We start from the raw sequence: 20,396 nt of genomic DNA, 5'->3' as shown, positions 1-20,396 counted from the left end.
CTGCAATGAAGCAGAAAGAATTTGAACTTTGAATATTTTCATTGAAATACCAAGAGTTACTAATTGAGCTATAAGACTTTTAACTTGTCATGCAATTTTGTAATAAAAAACACTAAATATTAACCACTACATTTAAAAACAACTTCCTGGTGAACTAGCAATCAATGGTGGGGTTAGGGTTAGGATTTGATTTTGGGAGGACAAAATTTCTAATTGATGCACACATGTATACAAATGCATGTACGCAACTACTTATAAATATTCTATATATATATATATATATATATATATATATATGTATATAATATAAAATCAAAACTTTTGACTTTAGTTGACCTTTTAAAATTTTGACACATAAGCTTTATATGCCTCACAAATTTACACCTCATTATAATTTATTTTTTAGTTATAAAACTTTGGTCAAGTCCTATAAGGACTCAAGATCCTTGCCAACTTAAATTATCAAAGACTCCAAGTTATAACTGGAATTCCATTCAGTGTGCACCACGACAATTGTTAAAGTTTAAAACAAAGAAGTTTTTTATATTTGCTTTGGCTAACTGGTTCGGTTTGGTTTGTAACATATGTTTATAGTAAATACTGATTTAGATTCAGATATTAAGTAGCAAATATATATGATTTATAATCTATTGAGGTTAGGGGTTATGATTTCAGGTAATTTGCAGCTAGAGGTAATGGATGCCACCAAAGTATCTTAATATTTTTATTCTCATGTTTGACGTTCTATCATTTTACCACGTTACTTTTGGGATCTTACAAATTTTCACATCACCAATATATATTTGTTTTATTAATTGTAAAAAATACCTCCTATAAGGACTCAAGATCCTTGTCAACTTAAATTATCAGACTCCAAGTTATACTTTTTTTTTTTTTTTTGAGAAAGGACTCCAATTTATACTTGGAATTCCATTGTGCATGCACCACGACAATTGTTAATGTTTAAGACAAAGAAATTTTTTATATTTGTTTTGGCTGACTGCTTCGGTTTGGTTTGGAATGTAGGTTTTGTAAGGAATTATACCAAAATCCCAACCTGTGAGAAACAAAACAAATAGAGAAAACACACGCCAAAGAAAACAATCACACGCACAAGACAATATTTACGTGGTTCGGCAATTTGCCTACGTCCACGGAATTGCAGGGATTTCACTATTATCAGGGAAAATACAATAGTGCACAAAGAACACTCTCAAGAAACCCAAATCCCAATTACACCCTAGCACTCTCTCACAGAAAAAAAAAAATAAGAATAGAACCTGGCTGCCTCTTTTTTTTCTATTTTCTCTGATGCGGCTGCTCACTAGGTTAATTGGAATTTCTCTCTAATCTCACAGCACACGGCTACAATTGAAATATAATATATATATATATATATATATATATTAAGGTCGGCTGAATAAGGTTTCCTATTACAAATAGGATTTGGTCAAAGCAAAGTGAATTTAGACTTGACTTGGGCTTGTGGCAATTCAAGCCACACACGGGCCCAATTCAACAAATCTCCACCTTGGCTTGAATTGATCAAGCTACACTAGCAAACTCCTCCATCAGCTCCACCTTAGCCCTTAAGGGCTCACAAGCTGTAAACATCAGCCACAATCCTCCATAACACAATCCCTCATCCCTGCAACTCATCCTCCTGTCCTCAAGCTAGAAGACCAATTGAAATTGCGCACAGCTTCAACTTCTCAATGGTGACACCCTTAGTCAACATGTCTGCCGGGTTCTTAGATCCACAAATCTTCTCAAGTATTACCAGTTTATCTTCAACAAGGTAACGGATAAAGTGGTATTTTGTTTGTATATGCTTCGACTTTGAATGAAAAGCTGAATTTTTGGCAAGAAATATTGCACTCTGACTATCACTGTGTAGAATGCCCATCTTCTGCTTCTTACCCAATTTATCTAAGAAACCATGTAGCCAAATCATCTCCTTTCCAGCTTCAGTTGTTGCAACATACTCAGCTTTTGTGGTAGACAAAGTGACAATCTTTTGCAGATTTGAAGCCCATGATATAGCTGTACCACCCAGAGTAAAAACAAACCCAGTAGTACTCTTTCTACTATCAATATCACCAGCAAAATCAGCATCTACATAACCCTACAGTTTCAAACTTGCACCTGTGAAGTAAAGACATGTATCTGATGAACCCTTCAGATATCTCAGAATCCATGACTGCCTCCCAATGTTGCTTTCCAGGCCTACTCATGAATCTGCTCACAACTCCCACTGCATGTGCAATGTCTAGCCTTGTACACACCATAGCATACATCAAGCTGCCAATAGCTGAGGCATAGGGCACCTTGCTCATATGGTCCCTTTCTTCTTTTGTCTTCGGTGATTGTTCTTTACTTAGTTTGAAATGACTACCCAAGGGTGTGCTCACTGGTTTAGCTTCATTCATGTTGAACCTGCTGAGAACTTTCTTCACATACTCTGACTGTAAAAGCTTCAATGTACCATTAGCCTTGTCTCTAATGATTCTCATACCAAGGATTTGCTTTGCAGCTCCTAAATATTTCATTGCAAACTGTTTGGACAATTGCTTCTTCAGATTATTAATCTCCTCAATGCTAGACCCTGCAATAAGCATATCATCCACATACAACAGTAATATAATGTAAGAATTGTCAAAAGACTTAGCATAACAACAGTGATCAGCTTCACATCTCTTAAACCCAATTCTATGCATAAAACTGTCAAATTTCTTGTACCACTGCCTAGGAGCTTGTTTTAGTCCATACAAGCTCTTTCAGTTTGCAGACTAGATTCTCTTGTCCTTGAGCAATGAACCCTTCTAGCTGAATCATGTAAAGGTCTTCCTCTAAGTCACCATGAAGGAATGCTATCTTCACATCTAACTATTCAATATGTAAGTTTTCTGCAGCCACCATTCCCAGTACCAGTCTGATTGTTGACATCTTTACAACTAGAGAAAATATCACTGTGTAGTCAATGCCTTCCTTCTGTTAGAACCCTTTAACAATTAATCTGGCCTTGTAACGTTTGCTACCATCATGCTCAATCTTTATTCTGTATACCCACTTGTTGTGCAAATCCTTTTTTCCTACTGGCAATTCAGTCAGTTCCCATGTCTGATTCCCCAACAAGGAATCCATCTCATCCTTCATGGCTAACTCCCACTTGCTTGAGTTCTCATCCTGTAAGGCTTCATCATAACACTCTGGCTCACCACCATCAGTCAACAGGAGATAATTTAGAGTGGGTGAATAACGCTGTGGAGGTTCAATGTTTCTGGAAGATCTGCGGACTTCAACTACAGGTGTACTAAGATCTACTTGTGAATTTACATTCTCCTTATCTTCTTCACCCCTTTTCTGGACAGTACCTTCAGTCAATTCATCTAAGTTGACAAACTCAGATTTCTTTTGATCTATCACTGTAACATTTGACACTACAGTTGACCTGTCCTTGTACACAACCTGTTCATTAAATATCACATTTCTACTTCTGATGATTTTCCTGTTTTGTTCATATCAAAACCTATAGCCAAATTTCTCATCACCATAGCCAATGAAAAAACATATTTTAGACTTTGCATCAAGTTTACTACGAGCATCAGAATCAATATGAACATAAGAAATACAACCAAAAACTTTTAAGTGTGAAAACTTTACCTCTTTACTGCTTCAAACCTCCTCAGGAAGTCTGAACTCCATGGGAACTGAAGGTCCTTGGTTTATCAGGTAAGCTGCAATACTAACAGCATCAGCTCAAAAAGTTTTTGGTAGGCCAGCATGCAACCTCATACTCCTAGCATGCTCATTGAGAGTTCTGTTCATGCGCTCAGCCACACCATTCTGCTGTGGTGTCCTAGGAATGGTCTTCTCCATCCTAATTTCCTGTGCAGCACAATACTCACTGAACCCTCCATCTATGTACTCTCCTCCATTATCTGACCTCAAACATTTTACTTTCAAACCTGTTTCTGTCTCAACCATGGCCTTCCACTTCTTAAAGGTTTCAAATACATCAGATTTATTTTTCAGAAAATAAATCCATACTTTTCTGCTTGAGTCATCAATGAAAGTGATGTAGTACCTTGAACCTCCAAGGGAGGCAACCGGAGAAGGCCCCCATAAATCAGTATGTACTAATTCCAATTTTTCAGCCTTCGGTGTCTTGCTAGTTTTCAAGAAACTCACATTTTTCTGCTTTCCTAAGATGCAACTTTCACACATGTCAAAATCAATGGACTTCAATTCTGGAAGTTTTCCTTTTGACAGCAGCATCTTCATCCCTTTCTCACTCATATGACCAAGTCTGCGGTGCCATAGGCTTGTATCAGTACTTGCATCAGCAACTGCAATTGTGTCTCTTGGACTTGAGGTCATGTACAGAGTATCAGTTTTCTTTCCACGAGCCAATACCCTAGCTCCCTTTGTAACCTTCCAAGTACCAACAACAAATAGTATTGCATGTCCATCATCAAGTTGTCCAACAAAAATCAGATTCCTCCTCAAGTCAGGAATATGTCGAACCTTCTCCAGTAACCAAACAGACCCATTAGGCAACAATATTTAGACATCTTCCATACCAACAACATCCAAGGCTGAACCATCAGCCAAATACACCTTACCAAAATCACCTGCAACATAATTTTGTATGATTTCTCGGTGTGGAGTGGTATGAAACGAAACTCCTGAATCCAAAACCCAATCATCAAGTGGACTGTCTACTGCAAGAAGTAATGCATCTTATACCTCTTCTGTTACAGCATTACCAGAATCATTTTCATTCTTCTTCTTAGGACTTTTGCATTGATTCCTAAAGTGACCTGTTTTCCCACAATTCCAGCATTGTACTTGTTGGCCTGATCTAGATTTACTTCTGTTCCGATTAAAATTTCTGGATTTTGATTTGCCCCGATTTGAATTTCTGTTATTACCTCTGCCTCTTGTCTCAAGGTTTAGGGCAGAACCAGATCCTGAGGTTTCACCTGCATTTCTTCTGCGAATCTCCTCAGCCAGAATTAAATCTCGTATATCATTGTACTTGAGTTTTTCCTTTCCTGTAGAATTACTTACTGCCATCCTCATTGCCTCCCAACTATTTGGCAAAGAAGCCAAAACGATCAGTGCACGGATCTCATCATCAAAATCAATTTCTACAGATGATAATTGATTTGTGATAGTGTTAAATTCATTCAGATGTTGTGCTACTGATGCATTCTCTGCCATCTTCAGATTGAACAGTTTCTTCATCAAGTGCACTTTATTGTTTGCTGACGGCTTTTCATACATACCAGATAAAGCCTTCATCAGATCTGCTGTGGTCTTCTCCTTTATAACATTGTGTGCAACAGACCTAGACAGAGTTAACCTGATAACTTCTAGTACCTGTCTGTCAAGAAGAGCCCATTCCTCAGCCTTCATAGCCTCAGGTTTTGTCCCCAAAAGAGGCAGATGCAATTTCCTCCCATAGAGATAATCTTCAATCTGCATCCTCCAATACGCGAAGTCTGTGCCATCAAACTTTTCTATTCCAGACGCCTTTCCTGCTTCCTCTACCATTGCTCCCACTCAAACCTAACCCTAGGCTCTGATACCAGTTGTAGGGAATTTAACCAAATCCCAACCTGTGAGAAACAAAACAAATAGAGAAAACACACGCCAAAGAAAATAATCACATGCACAAGACAATATTTACGTGGTTCGGCAATTTGCCTACGTCCACGGAGTTGCAGGGATTTCACTATTATTAGGGAAAATAAAATAGTGGACAAAGAACACTCTCAAGAAACCCAAATCTCAATTACACCCTAACACTCTCTCACAGAAAAAAATAAGAATAGAAGCTGGCTGCCTCTTTTTTTTCTATTTTATCTCATGCGGCTGCTCACTAGGTTAATTGGAATTTCCCTCTAATCTCACAGCACACGGCTACAATTGAAATATAATATATATATATATATATATATATATATATATTAAGGTCGGCTGAATAAGGTTTCCTATTACAAATAGGATTCGGTCAAAGCAAAGTGAATTTAGACTTGACTTGGGCTTGTGGCAATTCAAGCCACACACAGGCCCAATTCAACAGGTTTATAGTTAATTTTGATTTAGGTTCAAATATGAAGTAGCAAATATATATGATTTATAATCTATTGAGGTTAGGGGTTATGAATATTGCAGGTTGAACCAATAATTCACAGCTAGAGATGATAGATGCTACCAAAATATGTAAATATATTTGTTTTTTTTTAATATATTAATATTTTTATTCCAATATTTAACCTTCTAATATTTTACCACATTACATTCGATTAATTAGTATAAAAAACGATTAATCCATTAACTGAAAAAGAAAGGTAGAGAAGACTTCTAGGTTGCATAATTAATTAATTAAAGAAGAAGTATATGGCACGTCCGTTTGCATAAAAAATACCACACAAATGATCTGAAATTTTTTATATAAGGTAACCTTAATCACCAATGAGAAAGAGGTGAACCTCAACCTGTTGATAGTCCTGTCCATGAGGTCACTTAAGGAGAAAATAAATTATATGGTCTAAATTAATGTTGGATTGTCGTTATTCTTACTAGACAATAACTCGCAAATTTCATCGAATACGTTATCATCGAATACGTTAAACAATCATTTTCTTGATCAAGAAAATGATTGTTTAAAATATTTAAAAATTTTAAGACTTTTTTAGATATCTTTTTTTATCCCAATCAATTGTTCAGAACTTTTTAAGAATTTTTAGATCTTTATTATTTTCCATTACAGATAAAAAAAAAAATGAAAAAGTATGTTAACAGTTACTATTTTAAATTATAATGATAAAAGAAAAAACCTTTGCCGGATAAAATTATTTTATTAACAAGCAGTACATACTAAAAAAAAAAAAAAACACTAAGGTTTTTAAAAATCAGTCCTACTTAAATATTGATTTTAGAAGTCAAAACGGATAGAAAAAATTAGTTTACAAAGATACCCAATTGAAATCCTCGTCGGGGAACTAAAAAAGCTTTAACTTTTTATACTTATCTTACCTTCCCTTAAAAGTTATCTTGATTTTTTAGTAAAGTTTGTGATTTACTTTTGTGTTAGAACATATTTCCCTCTCCTTTATGTATATGTGTTTGTTTCTAAAAAAAAAAACAAACCTTGTTATACTTCTTTCACATTGTCCATTATCGTTTTCTCTAATTGTGTGAATCAATTAATCGTAGCTTGCATTATTGATAAGAAAAAAGACCAAAAAATATGAGAGATAGAGGAATAGAAAGACAAAAGGATATAAGTAGTTAAATTACATACATGAGTAAAGAACCTATCATTGATATTCCAGAAGAAAATTTTGAATCAAAATGATAATAAAAAAAATTCTCATATAAGTTTGAAAATAATAAATAAAGAAAAAAAAAAAACATTTCCTATGAGTCAACTTGGCAATTCCAAACGTGAAAGTAAAAAATCAAACTTTGCACCATAATTTCTTACAAAATTAAAAAGAGATTTTAACTTGTAATGATTTGTTGAGTAAAAAATAATAATACCAAAGTTGCAATTGTTGTAACTTGAACAACGAAATATTTCATGATTACTGCCAAACCAGCAGAAAAACACTAAGCAAACTATAGGGTCTCTGTTCGGGGCCCAGACCCAACAGTTATGGGGTTTTGGCCCAAGAAGCCCTAGACAATGAATTTGTAGAGAGTGGGTTACAGAACTAGGCCCTAACGAACTTTGGGCCATACAACAATCAAAAATAATAAAATCTCTTTTATGTCCATTAGATATACAGTCCGAGGAGACATATGGGGTGTATCCCTGTCTCTGATCAAAGGCTATGGTTCTCCTCTTCTTCTTCTATTCTAAGTTCCTCCTTTTTTTGGTCCCCTTTTTCATGGGGACTCCCCTCTCTTATATAGCCTCTTTAAGGTCATCAGAACTTTACACTTGTTGATCATCTGTACCTTCACTTGAGTGCCCGTCCCATCAGACATCTCCCCCATCTTTGAGTTGTAGTAGCCAAGATAACACTGTTCGCAAATCCTCTCCACATTAATGTGGCCAGAAAAGTAGCTGTCATGCATTTAATGTGGCAGCTGTAGTCTCTCCATTGACATCCTACACTTTCTTCCCTCTTAAGGGTTTGTGGGATTCATCCCTGCTACTAACACTCGTTGGGGTGAATTTTTATTGCTGGCAGGGGGCGTGTTTGAGCCATATTTGGTACGTCCGAGGAAACATTCCTCCTCGGACCGCCTTTTAAACAAGTTTGGGCCGGGAGCCCTTTTGGTATCCACACCTTCTTCTCAGACGTGATCGAATTCTATATGGGGCCCAAGGCCCATTGTATGTTCTGGGGACTTCACCCCTACACAAACCTATTTCATTCTTTTTATTTTTTAAACTTTCTTTTAGAAGACGTTTTTTTTTAAAAAAAAAATTTATTCCACAAGCAACCAATTGCCAAACATTTTTATATATTAGTATTATAATAGTAATATTAAGAGTAACAATTAGGGATCAAACATTTCTTGATGTTCACCATAATTAGTCGGCTTTTATTTTTAAGAAAAAAAAAAGATCCCTCTCAGTTGTTTAAAATATAAATATGTTAGTCAAAAGAAAGAATATGTATTGAAGAATATCTCTACAACGAATATTTTAGCTAGTTACCTAATCAAATTACAAGTGTTAATTGGGGAGAGAAAAATGAAGAAAAAACTAATTTTATGAGTGTTTGACAAGAGAGAATGGATGGATGGAAAATTGGTGAAAATTAGATGTTTTCTCTCCTGACCCACCAAAATTTTATCTCCCCAATTTATGAAGAAATTAGAGGGGAGATGAATAGTTGCACCAATGACTGAACAACTTTTTTTCCTTGGTGTGGGACTTGCTGGCTACTTTTCCAATTTTTTTTCCCTCCTAGGCGTGATTCAGGTTTTGCTCTTCTTGTTCTTGTTCTTGTTCTTTTTTTTTTTGGGTGGGGTGGTAAACTAGATGTGAATTTTTTTTTTTTTTTTACTTTTTTTTACATGATTTTTCTTTTTTAATAAATTTAGGTGATTGCCTTTTTTTTTGTTGGTTGTTTGCCACTTTTTTGTTTTAATTGGGCATCAGTTTTTTAACAATGATATATGAGTAAATTTATACAAACTCAATTTTTTCATCCATCCACTTTTTCATCCTCAACTAAAATACAAATGAAGGAAACTAAAATATATTTTATTCTCACACTTTTTTATCACTTCTCTATTTTCTATTTTCCCACTTTTCTATCATTTCTTCTTTTCCTATCCCCTAACTTTTTCACCCCTCCACTTTTAATTGTAATTGCTTGTCCTAATTACACCAATTACAATTCCTTTTTTTTTTTTTTTTTTTTTTTTTTATCAATTCTAATTTCTTTTATCTACAAATTAGTTATGTAACTTGGTATAACGTGACACTTTAGTATTGTCAAAATTGATTTTTATTTCAGGCTTTAGTATATTACTTAGATTTTTTTAATTTTTTATTTTTTTTTATAGAGTTTCAACTTATAACATCCGTTTTTGATGATCGTATTTTTTATCATAAGACCAATATACCAATCAATTTTTTGTATATGCGAAGATTAAATCCCAGATCTTTTATTCAATCATCAAAAACTTTACCAATTGAATTAACTAAAACCCGCATTTCTTAGATATTAAGATGTAACTTGCATTGTAAGATTCACATGATAGATTAAACAAATGTGTACAACATTATATACACATTTATTTAATCTATAATGTAATATTAATTACATTACTATTACAATGTCAACTTATAATTATCCGTTAGAATATTTCCATTTTTAGTCTTCTTTGCTATTATTTTGTTCTAATACAATATATAATTTGTTTTTTTTTTTTTTGTTTTTTGTTTTTCTCTTAAAATTCATTTTTCGGGCTATATATATAACACCCATTGCACCATGCTGCTAGGTAGAGTTGCACCTAGGCTAAGCAGCAATGGCATCAATGGAGCCGGTTAGCTCTTGGAACTCTAATTCAGTTCTCAGCGTTATGGAGCTCACCAAAGAGCCAATGACCGTAGTCCCGAAGAACTATATTCGTCCAGATCAAGAACTTTCCGCTCCCTCAGATTACAGTGCCTTGACAACAATCCCCACCATTGACATGAAAAAATTGGCCTTGGGGAAGACCTCGGACTTGGAACTAGAGAAGTTGCATTCAACTTGTAAAGCGTGGGGCCTCATACAGGTTCTTCTCAATTTTTTAGATTATTTACACACAGGATTGCCCTTGAATGCTGCAGCTATTTGATTAAAAAAAAAAAAAAAGACACAGCATATCATAATGTCTAATTTTCCTTTTTTGAGACAGAAATTTAAGTTTGAGAAATATCCTAAGAAATATTTTTTTTTTGATATAGCTGGCGAACCATGGAGTACTTAGCTCTTCACTATTAGAAAAGCTAAAACATGAGATTGAAGAATTCTTCATGCTTCCTTTGGAAGAGAAAATGAAATATAAGGCAAGGCCAGGTGATGTTGAAGGCTATGGAACAATCATCAGATGCAACGACCAAACACTCGATTGGGGTGATAGGTTCTACATGACACTCAACCCTATTCAAAAAAGAAAGCCATATTTATTTCCAGAGCTCCCTTCATCCTTGAGGTTCTCTCTCCTCTCTCTCTCTCACATACAATAAAGCCAGGACACAACAATTTCACTACAAAGCCTAGATGGCAATTGTTGCTAATGATAAATCAAAAAATGATAAACAGTAATAAATAATTACTTAGACTTTGTTGTGAAATTATTACGAAACTATTGTGTATATAGCAATATTCAATTTGTAATAATAATAATTATTATTATTTTCATACGTACTTACAGAAACACCTTAGGGGCATACATCTCAGAGTTGCAAAAGCTTGCCATGACACTTCTAGGTTATATGGGAAAAGCTCTGAAAAATAGAGATCAAAGAGATGGAGGAGTTATTTGGAGATAGGATGCAATCAATGAGGATGAATTACTATCCTCCATGCCCACAACCAGAACTTGTTGTGGGTCTTACTCCCCACTCTGACGCTACTGGGATCACCATCCTTCACCAAATTAATGGAGTACAAGGTCTTCAGATAAAGAAAGATGGGGTTTGGATTCCTGTGAACTTTTGCGCAGATTCTTTTGTTGTGAATGTCGGAGATGTTATGGGGGTTTGTCATGCTTCAATCTCTCTTCCTTTATCCAAATTCTTTTTTCAAAATGCACGTGTTGAATTTAACTAGTCTAGATTATTAAATAGTACCCTAGCTATCATAGTCAAACTTTTCTGTTAGTTTGAATATCATCTCCAAACATTTACTTTTAAAAAACAAAAAAATCATTTCCAAACTTGGTCGGTAAAACCTTACATATTGCACGAATAATGTGATTAGAAATATGGTCCTTGTTTTGGTAAAATGATAATTAATCACTATTTCAATCTATTTTTTCTTTTGGGTGTCCGTTTAGCATAATTAATTTTGCCAACTTATTTTACTATTTAGAAGTTCTATTATACTTTTTGATACTATTCATGGATCTCACTATACTATTTAAACTAACTTTTATCTTTATCTACAGTACTTTTAGTAAAAAGTTTTCAGTTTTAATAAAATAAGCATATCCCAAATAGACCCTGGGGGTATGATATTTTTACAACAGTTTTACAACAAATTCTAAGTGGCAAAATGTTAATGACTCTCATTTGAGTTCACCATTTACATAATTTTTTTACTTACCATTACCAACTTGTTATATAAGATTTAGTGTGAAACTGTCGTACTTGTAGCTATACGTTTATTCTTTGCTTTGAATAAAGAAAATTCATTTCATTGTTAAGATTAGATATTACAAGTCTAGAAGTATATATATGGAGTGTAATGTCATTTAAAATTGTAAATGACATGACAGTTTGTATACTTTAATTTAGAAAATAAAATCATAATTATAAAATTAATTTTCTTTAATTAAAATGTAATAGAAAGAATCCTATTTCCTTCCAAATTACATACCCAAATTCACAATATGTATAAGTGTTATTTTGTGATTTCTTCCATCTAAATTTTTTTCCAACAAATACTTATAGTTGTCTTGTAAGTAAGTACTGAAATTCAATTATAAGTTGACGCTTAAACGTATTGTAAAATTAAGTGTAAATTTAGACGTTTAGATGAGGTGTGTGCGCGTCACAAAAATAGGACCTCATTTGACTTTGCCGACAGGAATATGATAATATCTAGGAACTTGGCTGAACAGCTGCCACGAAATTTCTGTTGGGATATGCCCCATCACCATGCTTTGTTCAATTTTTCTCGTGAGTCGGTAAATGTTGCAACAACTTTTTTTTTTTTTTTTTGGGTCAAAGTTGCAACAACTATTGCTTCATTATTAATTAAGCTTGTGCGATTATCAAAAAATTAAAAATATAGATTTACTAAGCTTCCGCATGTGGATCTTTAAGGAGTTTAAAACCAGTCACCATGATAAGTGATAACTTTAGTATGACACTGAGTCTGTGACTTTAGGACCCCGCTTTTTGGTCAAGGGGACACCCTACATCTATAGGGACCAACGAGTTTAGCAATCCTTACCTAGTTTGGTCAGCCAAACAATAAGTTATTTCATGCATATCTCATGCATGGATCATAAAGTTTTCGAGACGCAAAAAAATCTTACGACAATTTTTTTATTTTTTTATTTTTTTTTAAGTTTAAGTAACTTGACGTGAGTGGTGATGAACCAGACAGTGTAATTTCTTTTGATTTGAACTATTATTTTGCCTTGTAGTGGACCTGGGGTGTTTGAGATGACAAGATACCTTAACTTACGGTAAAATTTGTTGTCTATAGAAATAACTATATAGAAAGAACTATATATATATAGTTCCAACAAAATGTTTAATAATAGGATAGATTAAAGTATTGACGTCACCAGGAATACTTTGACCAACTCTTTCATTAAAAATGGGTAATCCATCTTCATCTTTTTTAACAGCCTTTTTGATAGGTTCTCTAGACTCTTCAGTAAGATATTTTTCCCAACAACCGTGAAGGGTCCTAAAAAAACCGGTAGTAAGAAGATCAACAATTTTAGCATGGTCAAGATTATGGTGTGTCTATATATATATATATCCAAGCTGAGATTCAGTGTAATAGTTAGGACTATTGCACCATGCAATACCCTTAGAATGGTTAAAATGTAAAAAAGTTAGGTGGTAAAAAAAAATTAAAAAGTTGAAATTTTGGGTGGGAGATTGCATGGTACAACTATCGCACCAAATCTCAATCTAACATTCTCATTAATGTGATTGGCTGTGAAAGAAATGATACTCTATATATATATATATATATATATATATATAGCACATGAAATAATTATTAATGTTGTAAAATATGTCAATAAATTATTTGTACTTGTAACCTCTTAGAATTTGTATTGGTATGTTGATATAGAATCCAAGGTGGAGAAGACAACCTTCTGCTCTTGATCTAATTAGCATGCAAAAATTAAAATGAGTTTAAAATGGGAGAACATGTTAGTTATATGTATATTGTCACATCATTCTGCAGATCCTGAGCAATGGGGCCTTTACCAGCATTGAGCACAGAGTAACTGTAAATTCAGATAAAGAAAGAATCTCACTTGCTATGTTCTTCAACCCCAAATTTGAGGCAGAGATTGGGCCTGTGACTGGTACTTTAAGCCCACGAAACCCACCATTATTTAAAAGGATTGCAATGGAAGACTATGTCAAAGATTTCTATTCCCGTAATCTGAATGGGAAGTCGCATTTGGAGAACATGAGAATCAAAAGTGGGGAATCAACGCTAGCTGCTTGATGGTCAAACAGATATATAGTACTTATAGCTTGAAAATTGTGACACTTTCAGTCTTGTCTCAGGTAAAATAATCCCATTTCGCTATAGCTTTGGATGAATCTATACAATGAACAAAGCCAGGTGATAATGCATGAAAAAATAAATCAGTCTGTTCTGGTGTGTGTTTGGTTCCATGTTGTATAAAATTGCTTTTTAGAAATGAAAATATATAAATATATAAATAATTCAATGTTGATCTTTACGATGAATGTTCACTTTCTTGCTTTCTTGAAGACTAAAAAACACCAAGGATATTTCCCATCACAACCTTATATATTTAAAGAGTCTCTCACGGATTGATAAACTCATATAGCTTGAACGCTTTCAATATATCCCCCCATCATAACCCTATTTAAATCTACCGCTTGAGCTTGTCGGTCATTAAATTGTGACTCATGAATAATCATAATCATTGTTTTAGCATGTGGGATGATCTGTTAGTCTTTGAGCACAGAAAACTTTTTATCTGGTTAATTTATGAAACCTATCAAGTTTACATATTTCTAACTCAAACCCCATAGCAAAGTGGAAAATGACAGTTCACCATTTTCGGGGGAGAACCAAACAAAACATAGTGTGGAAGGCTCCACCATTTTTCTTTTTCTTTTCTCTCTCTCTCTCTCTCTCTCTTAGCGGCGTGGTTTTAGATTTGCATTGCCGAATTTTTCGCAATTTTTCAAGCATGCTATGGGCCCCTTGAGAACAAACTTCGTCCTTCCAAATGATGAACCACGTTATTGGATGTTTACTCAAGACTAGAGTCAAGACATATCCCCTTTCATTCCCTCCTTGCTGGGGGCCAAAAACATACTAATCAAAAAACAAGAAAAAGTTCCCCATAGCATATGGGTGGGGACATTGTGCTTTGGAAATTGTCTCACCTACAAATGAGATAAGTTTGATTACTACTTCAATAAAGTCTACAGATGGATAACATGTAAAATTCACGACCTTTTCCATGAGTTGATCTTGCCACTAATTAAAACCGCTTTTTTTTTTTTTTTTTTTTTTTTTTTTTTTTTTTTTTTTTGTATGCCAATACCATCAATATCACTTTAACGCAAACCTGTAATAACAAGACGCCCCGAAAAAGTTTTTAAAAATGCTACTTTAGGGTAGTGTTTATTACACACTCTCACATACACTCAAACTATACATAAATTACAATTTAGGGCTAATTACAACTTACTCTCCTGTGGTTTGGTCGAAATTTAAATTGCCTATTTGTGGTTTAAAGTTTGACACTTTACTCACCTGAACTTTGCTCCATTAGACTTCTGTAACTCACATTTGACTTTTCCGTTAAAAACACATTTTAATTAAAAAAACATTACATAAAACAAATCAAAAAGTTAGGGCTTGGAATTTTGCAAAAAATGGATGAACATTGCTGTGAACAATGATCTTGGGCATAGCCAAATTGCCATATCACCCATTCTATTTCAAGCACAGAAGCCCAGCCAGAGAGAGAGACATGTATGAGTGCCCAATGTTGTGCATGTGTGGAGACGTAAATTAATTACACTAGCCTACGTTCTGTAATTAAGAAAGACTTCTTCTTTTTTTGGTTAAAAATTAAGAAAGACTTCAAACATGGCTTTATTATTGTTGAGATTTATTGTTGTTACTGCTGCTGGGTGCTTTTGTTCTTTCTGCACTGCTGTCCTTTTTTCTTTTTTCTTTTTTTTTTCTTTTTTTTCGTTTTTTTTCTCTTTGGATCGGTCTGTGGATGGTTTTACTGTTTTATTCTGTTGGCCCTCTTGTACTGCCCACGTTGCTCACGGCTAAGTTTGTAGTTCGTATAGTTTACATCAATAAACTTCTATCTATTATATCAAAAAAGTTTCATACTCTTGGGTTTTTTTTTTTTTTTTGCTACATTTGATGAATTGTAGCGGATTAAATTTGATTTCCTTTTTGTTTGTTTGAAATTTGTATTTGTTTGAAATTCCATGTTAATGTTCATAGAGTTTCAAACCCTATCTTTTTGATCCATTCTATGTTATGTTTTCAAATTAAAATGTGTTTTTTCTAATGGCAAATAGATAGGTGGGTTACTGAAGTCTAACGGAGCAAAACTTAGGTGGGTAAAGTGTCAAATTTTAAACCACAGGTAGGCAACATAAATTTCGGCCAAACCACAGGTAGGTAAATTGTAATTAGCCCTACAATTTATGTACAATTTAAATATGTGTGAGAGTGTGTATAATAGGGTGTATGAACTAACGTTTGCTCACGAATTTATGCGTAAACTTAATGGTCAGACATACTTTTAGCTTGCGTTGTTGCAAACATACTTGAAAGCCACTGGTAATGCAATGGCAACTTAGGTGGTGTTTGGATCCGGATGTTTTGCATTTTGCGTTTGCGTTTGCGTTTTCAACTTTTTTTTAGTCGTGATTGTTGACTTTCTGTGTGAACAGTGCACCCGTGCACTGTTCATAGGACCCTCAAACATCATTTTTCAGCAACTTTTTCATTAAAAATAGGTCCCACGGTACTATTCACATATTTAAAAATTATTTTACTACAGTTTTTTCAATTTTCAGCTATATGACTTTCTGTGTGAACAGTGCACCCGTGCACTGTTCATGGGACCCACAAACATCATTTTTCAGCAACTTTTTCATTAAAAATGGGTCTCACGGTACTATTTACACATTTAAAAATTATTTTATCACAGTTTTTTCAGTTTTCAGCTGTATCCAAACGGACCCTTAATATGTGTAAAAAAAATGACGACAAAGATTTGGAGGGAAAAAAATTAATAAACAATTGTGTCGACAGGTTATATGTAGTCCCACTCTCATATAATATAAATTTAAGTGTATACTTAAAAATCAAATCAATGGGAAATAAAGTTATTAAACCTTAAAATATAATTATAAAACTCCAAATAATTGAACTCCCAAATAAGAAAGTGTTGAAGGGCTAAGAGGATAAGCCAATGACAGGGATTTCCTCTTAGGTGGTGGTGGGGACTAGGGAAATAATCAGTCTTTCCCACAGCATAACAATCCTTTCTGAGGTGAATTCTACAATTACCTCGACTTTGACAGCAATGCTTAAGTATAAAACCCAATGCACCGCCTAAATCTAGGGGTTACGTGTAAATGCTATAGGGCTGCCATAAGAGTGGCACAGAAGAAAGGAACAAGGCAAATAAACTAAGCAAGAATGATGCAATACATTAATCAACTTGTTGCCCTAAATTTATTTTCTATCCCCTTTTTTTATTCTCTTTCTTCTCCTTCTTGCCCTAAATGAAATATTTTTAAATTAGGGTAATTATAGGTTTACATTAATTGTACACTACATTGAACGAAAAATTATTAGGTACTCCCGGAGTACCATAAATGCGTACTTCATCCTCTCACATGAATGGTTGGTCCCATTAATTAAATTCATGGTGGGACCCACCATTCATGTAAGAGGAGGGAGTACGCATTTATGGTACTCCAGGAGTACACAATAATTTCTTACATTGAACACATTTGTTTAGCTTACAATGTAAAATTTACATTGATAGTACAATATAAACTAAGAGTTTTCTTTTAAATTATGTTTATAGGCATGGATAGTCAGAGATAAGAATCAACTTGTTACTAAATTTTAAAGGCCAAAAATCCTATCACGGTGCAGGTCAGCATTAAGGTCTATGTCCCTTAATTGTTATCCTTGTTCACATATCATTTGTTTCCATAATCCTACAATCGATACTGTATTTTGTCTAGCCCCGATTCATACGTCGAAACGAAAACTAGAAAAACCAAAAACATTAGAAAATGTGCAAAACCATGAATTTCAAAGCCAAAAAGAGCAAAAATAAATACAACATGTTTGAATGGCAAATCAAAAAGCCACAACATTTGAAAAACACATTTTACAGAAAATATGGCCAAAACCCTAACTAGGTATGGTCAAAAAGTTTACTTTTTGATTTAACTGTTGGATCATGTTGAATTTTAGACTATATCGTAAGGCATATTTTTCCCTTTGAAACGATAGTTTACGAGCCAAAATCGGAGTTAAAATGGATGAGATATCACAAAAATATCGAAACCCTAATAAAGTCTTCATTGTATTTTTTAGGAAAACTGATAGTTTTGATTCGGTTTCGCATAATAAACTGTATTGATTGGGCAAGAATTGGAACAAGCAGGCTGGACCATCTTGAAAAACAAGGTCTTAGCTAATTTTCACCAAAAGGGCTCAACGACATCAGTTTTAGATTAAAAGATATGAATTTTTCAAGGGAAGACATTTAGAATTTTTCAGCTTTGCATCACCTCCCTTCTGAGCGCAATATCTCCACGACTGTAGCTCCAAATTGAATGAGGCTAGAACCATTGGAAACTAGACATCTATAGCTTTCTGTGAATATGAAATTCGAAGAAACAAGAGCTCAGAAAGGCCTCCAAAAATCTGCACAAAGATCGGGCCAAAAATTAGAAAAAGACGAAAAATGCTGACAAGGCGGATGACGTGGTGGATAAGGATGGAGCTAGCATTGGTGTACCTAGCTGCCTCTATGAAGGGGTGGCTAGCACTAGTGTAACATAGTACACTAATGCTAGCCTCCCATTCCCTCATTTTTCCTATAAATACCCCCTTTTTGGAAAAATTATGTTGAAAAGTGAGGTAGAAAATTCATGTAGAAATTAATGTAAGGTTTTTGTGAGGAAAGAGTAAAAAAAATAGTGAGAGGTAAAAAAACAATAGAAAAACCCTAGAAAAAAAAAATCTTTCTCTTTCTTTTTAGGAAACCCCACACCAAAAGCTCCATCCTTCCTCCATTCTTGTAATTTTTTGTGGGTAAGGATTTGGGGGTGGGTTTAGTTTATTAATAACTAAACTCATCCCACCGCTTTTGTATATTGTAATTGTAGGGATATTGGGTCTACAACTTCTTTATCTGTTTATATATTAGATCTGTGGCCCAATCCGAGGATGAGGGTTTGTCTGAGGATGAGATATCTTTGCCAGAAGAGACTGCGATAGTAAGTAGAGAGATCAGTTTGGGTCATAACAGTTTAAAGGGTGGGCCAAGGATAAGCACATCCTCGGCTAACCAATGCCGAGGTCTAAAGGGGTTATCAGTCGTCCCGGGTAACGCTCCAGGAAGTTCTGTTGGTGCAAATATGTATTGCAGTGAGATCAGACTGGGAGAAGTCCTAAAAATATCCTAGGAGAAAGCTGCTGCCTCCGCATTAAATGCACTGCAGCTAACTCTCTGACCGCATGAATGTAGAGGTGATGCCTGAACAATGGATTTCAGCCTTACAGCTACTATATAAAGACTTATGGAGAGTGCTGATGGGACAAGTATCAACATCGACTATCTGGCATGCACGTGGAAGGTGGAGATGGAAAGGGAAGATAGTATAAAATGAGAAGAAGTCAATGAGACTGTAGGATCAAAAGGGAGAGAGAAAAGTACTGTAGCATCTAGAACTGACTTTGTAATCAAACCTGAAAGAAATACATAAGAACAGATCTCCTCAGACTTTGGCGATGATGATTTTCTTCATTATAAACCTGTTCATTTACATATTTTTGTCCTTTAAACCTATTTTCTAGTTAGTCTAATTCATTAGAGCCCATTTTTCCAACTCATTCTCTACAAATTCATTGTTTTGGGCTTTTTGGGCCTAAGTCCAATCATACCTTGGGCTAGGATCTCAATTATGGTCCTTACAATTGGCATCATCTGTGGGAAAGACTGGTGCGATAGTGAGTTTGACATTCAATGATGGTAGGTTCAAGTCCACACCTAGCAGAATCTATGGGGTCTCAGCGTCAAGACCACTTCCATGATCTTGAACGAAAGAGGGATCAGGAGGGAAGTGTACATACTACCCACACCAGTAAGAATCAATCTCAGGGCAAAATCCATGACTCTTATGAGGAGAATGCCAGAAACATGTAGAAGGAGATTGATCACCTAAAGAGGAGCCTGTGCCATGAACGGCAAAAGCGAGCTCCATCCCATTCTGACTTCTCTTCTGATGGTGAAGAGGATGGTAGCAATAGGTACAGATCAAGGACTCCTCCTAGCGAGTTTTTCTCATATGATGAAGATTATCATTATAAGCACCAAAATAGAAATTCGTCCTTGGTAGGCCTGGGAAACAATGCTATGAGCAAAGCACTCAACCAAATTTCCAAATCATCTTTCACGTGCTGGATTGAGGGAGGGAGACTTTCTCGACGGTTTGCACAGCCCACGTTCACCATGTATAATGGTAAAATTGACCCTGTAAAGCATGTTAGCCACTTCAATCAAAGGATGGCCATACACTCCAAGAATGAGCCCTTGATGTGCAAGGTATTCCCATCCAGTTTGGGACCTGTGGCGATGAGGTGGTTTGATGGACTGAGGGCAGTTTCCATTGATTCCTTTAAGGAACTCACTCAAGTGTTTGGGTCCTACTTTATTACGTGCAATAGGGTTCCTCGACC

At 34.9% G+C, this 20,396-nt stretch overlaps 1 pseudogene; it reads left to right on the top strand.

Moving 5' to 3' along the window:
* The first annotated feature begins 10,008 nt into the window (after positions 1–10,008).
* Positions 10,009–13,895, top strand: LOC115990574 (annotated as a pseudogene).
* Positions 13,896–20,396: the final 6,501 nt, after the last annotated feature.

This window comes from Quercus lobata, chromosome 5 (genome assembly GCF_001633185.2).
Source record: "Quercus lobata isolate SW786 chromosome 5, ValleyOak3.0 Primary Assembly, whole genome shotgun sequence".
Taxonomy (NCBI): domain Eukaryota; kingdom Viridiplantae; phylum Streptophyta; class Magnoliopsida; order Fagales; family Fagaceae; genus Quercus; species Quercus lobata.
Note: the sequence above shows the minus strand (reverse complement) of the source record. Positions and strands in the feature narration are given on the sequence as shown.